The following is a 13598-nucleotide window of genomic DNA, read 5'->3' as shown; positions in this document are numbered from 1 at the left end:
GCATTTATTAAGTGCTTATTATGTGGTAAGGGTATTTGGGGTGGTTTTGTAACTAAAAAGTAGAGTTCCTTTAGATTCTTTAGATTTTGTAAAATCTACATTAAAAGACTATACCAAATACTTTGTAATTAAGGTTTCATATGTGATATGGCTCCAGTCTAAGACTTCTGAATATATATTAAAAATTGAGTAAGTCATTTGGAAATAAGTGGCAATGTCATTCCTGGCATCTGAACTATAACTAGGGTGGGGGAACTGGCCCTTTGCTGCAGGGCAGAAAATTTAGAGGGCAGTAAGAACACAAAGAACCTGATATCTCCCCCTGAGTTATCTCATAGGGAAGCATGGTTCCACCCCTTTCAACAGCCTGGAAGCGCTGAAGTATGGGGGTGGGGTGTGTGGATGTGGGGGGAATGAGCCTTTTCTCCTTTTTGCCCTAGATGAAAAAATTGTCGCAGTTCTTACCCGATACAAACACAATCGAGACTTTCACACATTCCTTCTGCTTTGTATAATGCTGCCCCCTGGTGTTACCATTTTCCTGATGTCATTGCTTTGGGGGTGCACAATCCAAGCCTCCTCTGATCTTCATAATGCTTAGCACAATGCCTTGCATATATTAGGTCAGTCAGTTAGGCAACTAGCATTTAGTAAACACTTACCGTGTACAGATAGGTGCTTGAGAAATATATTTTGAATTAATAAACTTTGGAATAAAGCTAGTTATCGTTAGTGGAACAGGTTCATTAGATGGTAACATTTATCTATGGAACACAATTTAAAGGGACTGAGGATCTCACTCCTGCCCCTCTGCGTTTTTAATTCCTCTCTGTATTAGACCCACACCCAGATGAATGTCTAGGGTGGCCTCATTGAGATGAAAACTACCTCAGTAGTGATCATAGCCAGGAAGTCACCGCTGTTCAGAATTTGGACGACTCTGTTCCGACTTTCTTTTCCAAATGCCGTGGTCTCATCAGGAAACATTAAACTCCAGTTCCTGTTAGGGAGGCAGCTGTGGAGAAAGGAAGGTTAGAGGCCTCTAGCAGAAGGAAGGGAGAGGAGGGAAAGAAAGCTTTGCCAGGCCTAGCAACAGTATCCAGGGTTGGGAGGTTTTCTCTCTTTTTCTTTCCCTTCCCAGCATTAGAGAGCAGCTTGAGTTATACAGATTCTGGGGTGCCCGGGGCTTGTCCTCTATTCAGCTTCCTGGGTTAATTAGTAGTCTCTGTGTGTGGCTCTCAAGCAGTCACACAAAAGAGCTGTTGCAGCTGCCCCTTGTTCGTCTTCTCCAGGAGGGTGGGGGGGGAGTGGGGGGAAAACCATTCAAGCATTTCCCAAGACAGGTAAGGAGAAGAAAGGAAATAAAGCTTAACTTGTCAAGCGAGTGCAAGCCCTTATGTTTGTGCCTGATGGGACCTACCTTGGTATTTGTAAAGATAGATGGAAAGTAGACGGAGAGGTCAGCAAGAGAGAGGATGAATGTTTTTCCAGTCCGGGGAATAGTGCATGCTTGGCCCCCCTGCCATCCCCCCTCCTCCCAGCCCTAGCGTCTGGAGGAGGGATGCTGCTGCCGCCACCAAATCGCATTCCCCAGCCACCCCGGTAAAGCATGCAGACAACTACCGGCGATGCATAGGGAGCCAGGTGGGGAAGGGGATTTGGGAGGACAGGGCAGGGCAGGGCAGGGGAAGGAGGACTAGGAGGCGCGCGCGGAGCGGGCCGGGGGTGGAGGGGACTTGCTGCTGTCTCAGGGCTTCTTTAATGTGGGAGTAGTCTGCTCTGGTTTGTCACTTTGATGTGTTATCTGGAAAGGTGGTGGTGGTGGTGGTGGTGGTGTTTATAGTTCTGCCTGCTGCATGTATGCAGGGGATGGATTTCAGAGAATGTTCTTGACTGGTACGGAACAGCTTTCCTTTCTTCCTGCTATTGTGGTAGATAGTGTGGTGGGGTGAGTGGTCGGGGGGGGGGCGAGGGCTAAAACAAGCCTTGCTGCTTCGGCATCTTCCTCATTTCTAAATAATTAGGGAGTTGGAAATATCCTTATCCCAGAAAGGTGCTGCTTACTGATGGGCTCAGCCCCTTTCTTTCTTTGGAAGTCTTTTATTGTGGTATGTTTTGAGGCTTTTACACCTCCCCCCCTCCGTTTTTCTCCCTTGCATCTTTGAGTAAGTAAATGTCTTCTAAAGAGAGGGTCATTTTCTCTGTATTATGGGATGCTGTGCTTTAAAAATAAATGTGCCTCTACTAAGTCATACCTATTTGCATCTATTGTGCGCTGCAGGATAGCTGGAAGTTCATTTTCCTTAATGCACTTGAAGATGGCATAAAAGTCCCCATGTAACTCAGCACCTCTCTGAGTTTGTATTTGTCTCTAGATTTTCGTGCCTCTAGTGTGGCAACTGAATCAGATCTTTTGATCTTTTTTTCCCCCTCCCCTTTTCCTTTATAATGAGGTCTGGAGGGAAAAGCTACCTAATTAAAAATCATACATATCACTTTTTCTTGAGATAAACAGTGTGACAAACCTGAATATGCATTTTTGGGTCCAGGTTTAGCTTGACTCAATGAAAAGGATTCTGATATTACTACAGGGAAGAACGGTACTGTATGCGGGTGCTGAACGTTCAATAGGGAGGAATTGGCATGATATACTTTAACAGCTGACATGTTATGTTTTCTTATTTATTAAGTTGGCTTGTTCACTATACCCTTCTTTGGTTGTGATTACATCCTGACCTGGACATAAAAGGTTGCCTCCCCCCCTCCCCCCATATACCAATCTGATAGGAATGCGGGGCGCCCCCCCCCAGCTTCTTAGTACTTATGGTTACATAGGAACATACTTTGTAATCTAGCTAGATTTCTTTCTGTTAAATCTGCTGTATAAAACCAATGTTTTAGGTGATGAATAGCAAGATCCTAAAAAATTACACATCTTTAAATAACTTTTAAAATATTATTTGAGTCTTTAGTTTTTTTCAGAGAATAGACTGTCATCTGAATTAGCACACTGTTAAAGGACATAAAAAATAGATCTGGAGATCAGTCTCCTTTGCATTAATGTTGTTGTTGATATTTCAGGCATAGTATCAGTTTTATGAGTTGTTAATTATGCTGAGCCTTAGTCTCGACCTGTTTTTTTCTTTCATAAATAATGATTGCCTGAATAGTCTAGGATTTCTAGGGGAAGTACAAAAAAGTAGATATTTGTAATTGTATATTGTTCTCTTATCCTGGAAAACATAAAATACAGTATCAAAATGTAATATAATTTTAAAATATGTTTACATATGAATGATAATTTTGATGCTGTGTAGTGGTTGATGCCTTATGCCACTTGTCTGTCTTCCCCCCCCTTTCAGAGCTTTTTTTCTTTTGTGAGGCAATATTGAAGTTTTAGCAATCATTTTCTACCAGGGGTTTAGGGATTTAAAAAGGAAAAGTTTTCTTGAAATTCACACTTCTTGTCCTACCTGGGAAGTGCTGAGAATTATATATGTTGTTCCCCATTATCATCCCTTTGGGTTAAAAACAGTATCCTACATGAAGTAGCAGCTGCTTTTTACAATGTTTTTGTTATTATCTGGGGATGAGAAGGTGGAGCTATTTTTCTTTTCTTCCATCTTGTTCCTCTTCACTCCTCCTGTTTCCTCTGCCGTCATTCCTTCCCTCCCCCCAGACTGCAGATTTGAGTTTACTTAGCTGTGACTTCTGGAGACTTTTTGAAGCAGTATTGAGAATGCAGTCTGTCACGTGACCTCTTTGATGCTTTGAATGTCACTACTTCCATTTCTGTGCTAAGAAGCCTATGGACCAGAGAGTGGAATAAATATTCAAAGGACCTGATAGAGAGAGAAGTCAGGCAGAAAGTTACAAGAAGGTATTAAATCTATCTTGACTTGGGAGGAAAATGTCCAATTTATTAGGAAATGAGTTTTAGCTTGCTGTTTTTCAGTTCTACCTTTCTTCATTTAGAGCTTAACTCGGGTATGATTAATAAGCATTTGAAAAGAAATTCTTTCCAGTATTTGATGGTCTGAAGAATCAAGCCAGGTCTATATGATGCCATTAAATAGTATTGAGATTCAACAATTATTTGTTGACTAAGTCACATAGATATTTAAATACAATTGTTTATTAACTAGAGTAGTCACCTCCTAATTCACTTTATATTTCCAAAGAGTTGTTTTCAGGCACCTAGGAATAAATGCCTAGGCTTATCAGATCCTATGTGGGTAGATCTTTATCAGATCCTCCAGAGAAGAGAGAGTTCTGAAGAGGGATTAATTAACTTCCAATGGATTTATCATGATTGTAATGTTATTTTCTGTGCATGGGTTAGGTATGAATTTCTGGCTTAGGTACATACTGAACCTGGAATTCCTCTAACCTTTTCAATGGAGTATTTTTTTTTTCAATTTAAAGTTTCACAAGAGTAATTGGTGGTGATGGATTGTGAAATAGAACAGCATAAATATCTGACTTGTCAACTGAACTTTAAAAAATGTTAAGTAAAAATAAAAGATAATTATAAAAAGAAGTTCATCACACCTTTTAGAAGCTGAGATATTATGCTAAAACGTTTAGTTTTTCCTAGACACAACTGAAGAACTTAGAGGAAAAACACATTTGCTGGTGATGTTGCCATCAGGTTGAGCTTTGTTTAAAATTGGTGTGATGCGCTAGTTGTATTTGCTTCTAGAATAAGGGTAGAAATCTGAGGGGAGGGCTCACTGATGGAGCTTTGGTGGATATATCTTAATATGTAAACTAGTAGAACTGTAACTAAGGAAGGGTAACCAAAGCATTGTCCTGGGGTGAAACTTTAGAAGGTTTAACTGAGTTAGCACTTAGCAAGAGTAATTAGGTAAAATAGAAAGCTACTACACGATACTGCTTCTTCCTCTCCTCAGCCCCTTCCACTCCTCAGTAGCTAGTGTTCCTCCTTAGCAAAGCCTTGGTCTACCTCTGTTCCTTTCTCCCTTGTAACCTCTTGATTTTCTTGTGCTTCAATATGGTGCCTTGCCTCAGGCACAAAAATAGCCATCACTAACAATATTGCTCTGTATATCAGACTGCTGTTCTTGTACACTGGGCTCAGGGTGGGCTAGGTATTGAGGGGGGAAAATGTAAGATATTTCTCTTTAAAACTTTAGAGAGAGTCATAGTCCCTTATCAGTGGTTCTATATTAGGAGCAAGACCTTTAATGCCATCATTTTCTAATACTCACAAAAGACATTGCAGTAATCATTTTACAGATAGGGAAATTGAGGCCCCAGATTCAATAACTTGCTTAAGGTTCCTCAAAAAGTTGGTGGCAGAGTCTACAACATAGTTGACCCAATTCCTAGGCTACCCCTTTATAAGAACAATATTGGTGATTTCAAATTGCAAACTTCAGTGCAGTGATGGGGCATTGGCAAACTATAACAGTGTGTCAAATGCAGGTAATTTTTAGTAGACACAGGCTAATGTGCTTGCTGAGGCACCAGGGCCCTAGATAGGAAGGGAAGTTTATGGTTGGCACTTCCCGCTTCTCTTTCTGTGCTATTCTTTGGCCTCCACATTGAAACAGTTTCACAAGAACGTGAATTTAAGACCACATTTGGTAGTGGAAAGTGTTGTTCTTTTGGTCAGCTGAGACTTGGGTTCAAATACTGACTCAGACCCAGGGCAAGCTACTGAAACTCTGAGTCTCAGTTTCACCATCTGTTGAGTAGGGATAATAATACTTAAACTAACCACTTGGTAGGGTTGTGAGAAAAGTGATTTCCTTGAAAACTGGGAAGTGATAAATAAATGTAAGTTATTAGTGTTATAGATGTTCTGTCCATCATAAAGCAGAACTAGAAAGGGTTTAAGAGATCATGTCTGTTGCATCTGCCCAAGCTCTTGGTCCCAGACCTATTTTGCCTCCAGGGGTTCTCAAACTTTTTTGGTTTCAGGACCTTTTTACAGCCTTAAAAATGATTGAAGACCCTCCCAAAGGGTTATATGAGTTGTATCTATTGATAATGTATCATCTTAGAAAGTCTAACATCTTAGTATTGTTATAAAAATAGTTTGATTATCACAGACTCCCTGAAAGGGTCATGGGGCCAGCTAAGGTTCCCCTGGACTGCACTTTATGAATTACTGATCTAGTTCAACCCTCTCATTTTACACGTGAGGAAACTGGGGCTTAGAAGGAAATAAATTGTTCAAGGTCATTCAGCTGATAAAGGACAGACTTCCTCTCATTGCTTCCGTTTTCCTCCTCCTCCTCCTCCTCATCATCATAAGAAGAATAATAGCTAACATTTATAAAGTGTTTTAAGGTTTGCAAAATGACTTATGTGTGTTATTTCATTTAATCCTCAACAAACCTGCAAAGTAGATTTTACTGTTATCCCCATTTCATAGATAAGGGAATTGCCATTGAGACAGACTGAGTGATTTACCCATGGTCATGTGGCTAGTAAGTGTCTGAGGGAGGACTGGAACTCAGGTCTCACTGGGTCCCAGTCTAACGCTGTGTACTATGCCATCTATCTGCCTCCCTGTATGATCTTCTCTTTATGGAAAGCATGAATTTGCCTTAACTCTTCCTAGGGGATGGCTGAATTTTATTTTTATTTTTAAATTTAAAACATTTATATCACCTTTGTTCCCAAATAAAGCACTTTCTCTCTTCCCCACCCAGAAAGCCATCCCTTGTAACAAAGAATAGAAAAAAAGGGTTATTGAATTTAAAAAAAAACCAATACAAATATTTGTTTCCTATTTGTTTCCTCATCACATCTTTCTGTATTTTCTTGCCTGTCCTCCAACTGGTGTTCTAGAATGGCCACCTTCCCAGAAGACTGAGGGGATGCAATGTGGCTTAATGGGTAGAGAGCGTAGGACTCGGTGTCGGGAAGATCTGGGTTTGAATAGTTATTAGCTATCTGGTCTTTGGCAGGTTGCTTACGGTCTTTGAGTCTCAGTTTCTTCTTTTGTAAGAGGAGCATAATAGTATCCATGTGACCTACTCTGTAAGAGTCTAATGAGAATGACTATAAAGTGCTATGCAAATTTTAAAGCTGTTTGAACATGCAGGATATATTTGTTATTATTGTTATTATACCAGACCTTCATAGGCAAAATTGGACTTTGAGCTGATTTTGGTGGCAGGCCCTGTTTTTCATAACAGAATGGGAAAGAGTATGAGGAGCTATTTTAATTATTGCCCAAGCCAACTCTTTTGACTTGTGGATCTCCTGGCTCCCCTGACTTTCTTTTCCTAACCTCAATGGAATTGTTACATTAAGCTCTTTCAGACAGCCCTTAATTATCTGCATACAAATTTATGGATTACAGGAATACTGGAAAGATCTGAGATCTCATTAGTATGGGAGAACTTGTCTACCATGGTAGTAGCACTTTGGCTATGTCTCAGTAGATATGTCCTAGGGAATTGCTTGAGGCATATAAGGGTTAAGTGACTTGCCACATAGCTAGTAAGTGTTAAGAATTGAGGTTTGAATCTGTCTTCATGTCTCCAAACTCAATCCTGTATCCACTATTAAACCACACTACTTCTGAATTTATGGATTATTCAGAATAAACTTTTGCTGTTTTCTGCTACCCAAAGTGCTTATGGGGATTTCTCCTTGACATGAACTGGTATATTGTCAAGTAATTATGTAAAAGAATTGAATATTGGCTAAAGCAGAATATAATTAGGAAGGGTCAATCTGCTGGAAGAACTGGCATGCTAATATAAAATAAAAATGATTAAAGAGAACCATCCCATGTTTTCCTCCAGTAGGGTCTTATTCCAGTATCTCATTGTGGCATGGAGGTAGCTTTTCATTCTGAAATACCATGCAAGGACAACATGAACTCTGGGATGTTGTGTCAAGCCAGAAATATTTCAAGCATGACCATAGTGATGGCCTATCTCTCATTTGAAGATCATCTTAATTAGGTCAGGAGCAGTTTTTCACTAGAGGCTTGGCCACTGGGTGATGAACATTTGCAGCCATTCTCCAAATCATGAAGACCATCCACTAAGGCCTTATGTAGTTGTGAGCTTTATCAGTGTAGGGAGAAATCACACTGATAAAATCACATATCCTTGATTTAGCTAGTGATTTGACTGTATACTATTTTGGGACAATCTGTCTGACTGTTCAGCTGGTTAATTGAGATTTGACAATAAGTGGATCTAAAATTAGCTCTGGCATGTTGAGTAATCATAGCTGAATCTTATCACCAGCCATACTCCTCCCTTCACTGCCACACACCTGGACCATAGAATTTTAAGAGCTGGAAGGGACCTTAGAGATCATTTAGTTCAATTTGTCTATAGCTAAAGAAGCCAGAAGACCTGAAAGGCTAGGTGATTTGCCTGAGGTCACATGGTTAATTAGATGCCTATCCAGACTAGAACCCAAATCTTCTTTTTGCTAGGCCTGATGCTTCTCAGTATACCATGATAGCCCATTTCCCTAGCCAAAGCAAAGGATTACATGCAAAGGGGACTTGGCTTGAGTTCAGCTTGGCCCAAGTAGGGTTTACCCTTAGGAGTGTTTTCACTGTCTTGGGGTTAGGTATTGAGTGTGTTTTCCTGGGTAAAATATGCAAATCAAGGGAAGCTGTAATGGCTCTTGACTTGTAACTAATACCACAACATGGAGGACAGGATTAGTTAAAAAATGTTTAATGAAGTGCCACAGTTTAAAAAAAACATAGGTAGGCCATCCCGCCAAAACATATCATGAGTGACCTAGAGAAATTGTGTGGAGAAGCACATAGGCAGGAAAGGTGCATGGCTATGTGTGTGTGTGTGTGTGTGTGTGTGTGTGTGCGCGCACGCGCGCGCACACGCTCTCACGCTCGGGGATCACTAACATCTATAGTACTGCAGGTGCTGAGGTTCCTTGGTGGTATAGTTTTAGGATTGGAAAGGGTCATAGAAGTCATCCAGTCTAACCCTCTGATTTTACACATTAGGAAATGGAAGCTCAGAGAAAATTGAGTGAATTGCTCAGGGTTACACAGTGTCTAAGGTGGGAGGCAAATCCAAGTCTTGTTGACCCCAGGGTCATTGTGGTGCTTCCACACTGGTCTGATCCCTTTGTTTATGTAGTTTCCGCCAAGGGCTGTTTTAATGGTTTTAGGGTTGCTACCAGACACTGGTTCACTGTTCACTGTTGGCTGTTTCTCGGTTGGTATCTGCCGAGCTTCTCTCTGCTATCAACTTCTGATTTGCATCTCTTTAAGGCACCTGCTGTCTAACTCAGCTCCTTCCTACTAGGAAGCCTTTCTCTGATAAGGGCAAGCTGACGTCTTTTTAGTTGTAGCCAGATTTATGAGCTAGCACCATAGCCCAGCAGAGTGTCCCCAGGCTAAGATTAAATCTATATTTTGAATTTCGCTTTGTCTGGCTAAGAGAGTCTGTGTCTTTATCCCAGACTGATAGCTACCTTAGGGTTAGAAGGTCTTTGCAACTCCCACTTAATTTCTTGTTGTAAAACCACACTTTTTATGAATAATTTCTGAGGCTTCCCTTTCAAGAAACAACCTGGACATTCCCTCCGCCTCCCTCCCCCACCTTGCTCAGTTTCCCAAGCTCTGAAATCGCTGTTGGTCTTCCAAGCAGATGAAAAAAATGGGAGCGAAGGGCAGGAGGAGAATACTCCCTCACCAAATGGACCTGTGTGGAACATCCATTTCAATGCTCTGTTCTGATAGAGGTATTCCAGAACTGTGATTTCATCACTGTAGGTCTGTACCAATGCAGAGCAGCACATCATTTGTAACTTTCTGAGGAGTTAAGGGACTTCTCCATTAGCACAACTCTCTTCTCTGCTGCCAGGGATTTCCATGCTTGAAGTTACTGCGTCTTCGCTGATGACTTTCTCTGTATTTGTGTCTCTCTTGAGACTTTGTCTCTGGTCCTTCTTAGATATTTTGTCTCCTAGTGGCCAAGTAGCTCCCCTCCAAAGCTATGTGGACACAGAGGGTGAGAGAAGAGAAAAATTCCTGTTAACCCTTATTGGAGTCTTCTCCACAGGCAGCTCCTGGATTGTAATCTCACCCCCTGGCAGGTACACCTACCTATTTAAAACTCCCAGGAAGGTCACTAATTTGTTTGCTTAACCAATAGAGTTGTTTCTTTCTAGACTCTCTTGAAGAGATGCTTATGCCTTGGTAGCACCAGGTGTGGCCAAATTCCTTTTTATGGTTAGTTTTAAACCTTGTGATGACATAAAGATCTTTCTGGTGATGCTAGTGAGGTAGAAGTTGATCAAAGGCCAACTCTCTTATGTAAGCATTGGAAATTTCATTAAAATATATCACTTTCCCCCTCAATTACTATTCCATATTGGGTTTGGAATAGTTATTTTTTCATTTGTACGAAATGAATTGGAAGAAAACATGTAGAAATCAGTATAACCAAAGAATTGAAGCAATCATCTGGAAAATGAATTTTTTTTAAAAAAAAGTCCACTCATCTGGACCTGGGGCATTCTGGAAAAACATCTACCTTACCTTCTCCCGCAGATTATCAGATGGACTTCTTCTGTTCTCTGCTATTCAGGGTTTGGAGAGCCTCAACCCAAGTATGTGACATCAGCTGTTAGTCATATGAAAATATTATATGTTGTCCCTCGTATGTGGAGATGATGATTTTGGGAGTGTTGGTGTTGTGTATCTGAAAAAAAAAACTTAGGCAGTTTAATTCCTTCAGAACAGTGAATATGCCCATTCATTAGAAAGATTAAAAAATGATGCCTGAAGAATATCATGTTTATGTGAGTGATAGCTTGTGTTCTACGGTAGGAAGATAAATTTTGGTTGTGTGATACTAGAAAGTCCTATCTTTTCAGAAGGTAAATGCTATGGGGCTAAGGGCTTCACCAGCAACCTGTGATGACTCAGGTAGTGTAGGATTCTTTGGAAGAGCCCTCAGTGATCCACAAGTTATAGTATGGGGGTCCTTCAGAATGGATGCTAAAGGATTCCTTGAAAGCATTAACCTCTGGGTCCTGGTGAGGGTGCCTCCTCAAAGACTGGGATCTAACCTAGTATGATCTTCTGTGGAATTTCTAATTTCTCTAATTTGGTTAAATATTAGCTTTACTTCTTAAGCCTTGCAGCCAAATTCTTCAGAAAGAAAAGGATTCATGGTAGCATGATTCTGTGTTGACAAGGTGTGCAACTTGTATAGGTCTTTGCTACTGTGGTATTCTGCATTTGTCAAAAGTCAGCCATTTATCTTCAGAAACTGTTAGGTGGGTCCCAACGACTACAGGATAAAGTCCTAATGTATTATATTGTCATTTAAGGCCTTCTATGATCTGGTCCCAGTAACCCTTTCCAACCTTATCTCCACTACTATCTTTTCTCTGCTCAAGCCTGCTTGGTCTTAGCCTCCCCAGAATTAGCCATGCTTATGTTCCTTCTAAGCCTTTGCTTTTATGCTCTTTCCCCCACTAGGCATGCTTCCTACTTTCCTACTTGCTGATCTGAATCTGATCCATCAGCAGCTACCTTAAGTTCCAGCTTTTTTGTGAAGCCTTTCCTGATAATACAAGCAGTTGGCCATCTCTTTGCTCTGAGCTCCGTATAGCATTTATTCTATGTTCTTCTCACATAGCATTTGTCTTGTTCCTTGAGAGAAGGGGCAATTTAATTTTCTTATTAGTTTTCTCAGCACCTAGAACAGTGCTTTGCACATCAGGAACACTTAAGGCATGCTTGTTGATTGATTATTTGCCTTGTATTTAGATCAAAGAGCTGGAAAGGAATTTAGAGGTCATCTGAATATATGTAGTTCCTGTGCATACACTGTCCTTGAGAGCAGTTGCTATGTTTTAGAACTCTTTATGTCTTCCATGGCCCATGACACAGTGCCGTGCACACAGGGGCTTGGTAAATATTGATTGTTTGAACAATTCATCATTTCAGGGCTACCACTTTGGTGTAGAGCTATTATTATTTATCTCTCTGCTGCTTCCGCATGGTCTACTTGATGTTGTCGGTCAAAATGAGTGGGCCCTTCTCTGTGGCTGGTCAGCAGTGTTCTCATTCTGTTACTTACTTTCTTCTATGGTTATACGGCTTCACTGTAAGCTGCTTTGCAGTATGTCAGAAGATCATAGGTCTAGAACTAGAAAAGATCTCAGAGGCTAATTAGTTTAACTCCATCCTTTTATAAATGAGGAAACTGAGGTCTCCCATGCAGAGTTTTATATCTCTGATGCCTGCTCCCTGTGTACCCTTGGGCAAGTTGATTAATAGCTGATAAACTAATAATAGCTAGCATTTATATAGTGCTTTAAAATTTTGCAGAACATTTAAAAATAGTGTCTCATATTTTCCTCACAACAACCCTGTGAGGTAGATGTCTGACCCATTTTACAGATGAGGAAAGTGAGGCAGGCAGCAGTCAAGTGATTTTTCTCAGGGTGACACAGTTACCAGATAAGTGACTGAGGCAGTATTTGAATTCATCTTCCTGAGTCCAAGTGCAGCAGTCTATCCACCATGCTACCTAACTGCCTATTAACTTACTGGGTCTCAATTTCTTTATTTGTAGAATGAGGGGATTGAACTAGATGTCTTCCCTTTCAGCTCTGTATCTATGATCCTATGGACTCCCTTCAGTAGGTGGACAATGCAAGGATAATTATTAAAATGGCAGTAATATTTACATTGCCTATCTTACCCTATTGTTGTAAGAATTACCTCATAGGATTGTGAAGCTAAAATAAGATAATATAAGTAAAGTGAATTGTAAATCTTAAAGAATTACATAAACGTTAATTTTTATTATGAGCTCTTATTGTTGGCTATCCTTCCCATTTTGTAGATGAGAAAATGGTGCCTTAGAGAGGTTGTGACTTATTTAGGGTCTCATCGTTAAAAGCTGTGAAGCTAAGGCTCAGATATGTTTCTTTCTGACTCCCAGATTCATTGTTTTCTTGCATATCATGCTAACTTTCTACCTAAAGAGTTGGACACTGCTAAAGGAGTGACATGTCCCTTTTTTCCTGCTCTGTCCCTATCTTCTTTTTACAATTACTGCAACCACTAAATATGTTTAGCTCTTTGCTTGTACATAAGTATAATGCATCTTGCTTATGTACTTGTTTAGTAACATTTTGTCATGTCTGACTTTGATTTATCGTTCTACCTTATTGTTGTGTCTTAGACTGCAAGGACCTAGAGGACAGAGAATCTATTCAGCTGGCTCTGTACAGTATTGTTCTGCACAGTTCCAAGCAGGTGTTAAAAATGTTTTTGATTATGGTGGTACTGAAAATGAATGATTAAAATCAATAGATGTTCTCAAACCTTACTATTGATTTCAATTTTCTCTCAAGCAAAAGAATCACTTGGTTGGACATTCGTCAGTTTTTTTCCCTTTGCATTTTTCCTTTGTTTGGGAGCTTAGCTGAAAGGTTTTCAAGAAGGAACAGACATCATATTATCTCCTTAGGAGGGGTGAGAAAACTGAGGAACAGGGAAAGTAAATGACTGATCAAAGATAACAGTGTGACAGAAACAAAATGAATATTTATATCTTCTGTTTAATAGCTTGCCAGGACATTCAAGGTAAAACATC

General features: G+C 40.3%; 1 protein-coding gene across 5 annotated transcripts in view; it reads left to right on the top strand.

The window, feature by feature from the left end:
• Positions 1-1254: 1254 nt before the first annotated feature.
• Positions 1255-13598, top strand: part of APBA2 (amyloid beta precursor protein binding family A member 2) — a 368344-nt gene continuing 356000 nt past the window's right edge. For 3 of the 5 annotated variants that reach the window (XM_078151178.1, XM_078151177.1, XM_020968667.2), the window contains exon 1: positions 1255-1343. The gene's annotated coding sequence lies outside the window, so the exon portion shown is untranslated. Of the gene's footprint in view, positions 1344-1545; positions 1645-13598 lie in introns of those variants that run through there. The other 2 variants (XM_020968668.2, XM_020968666.2) reach the window with 2 other exon arrangements.

Source organism: Phascolarctos cinereus, unplaced genomic scaffold (genome assembly GCF_003287225.1).
Source record: "Phascolarctos cinereus isolate Bilbo 61053 unplaced genomic scaffold, phaCin_HiC Scaffold_3;HRSCAF=262, whole genome shotgun sequence".
Taxonomy (NCBI): Eukaryota; Metazoa; Chordata; class Mammalia; order Diprotodontia; family Phascolarctidae; genus Phascolarctos; species Phascolarctos cinereus.
This window is presented reverse-complemented; position numbering and strand designations above follow the sequence as displayed.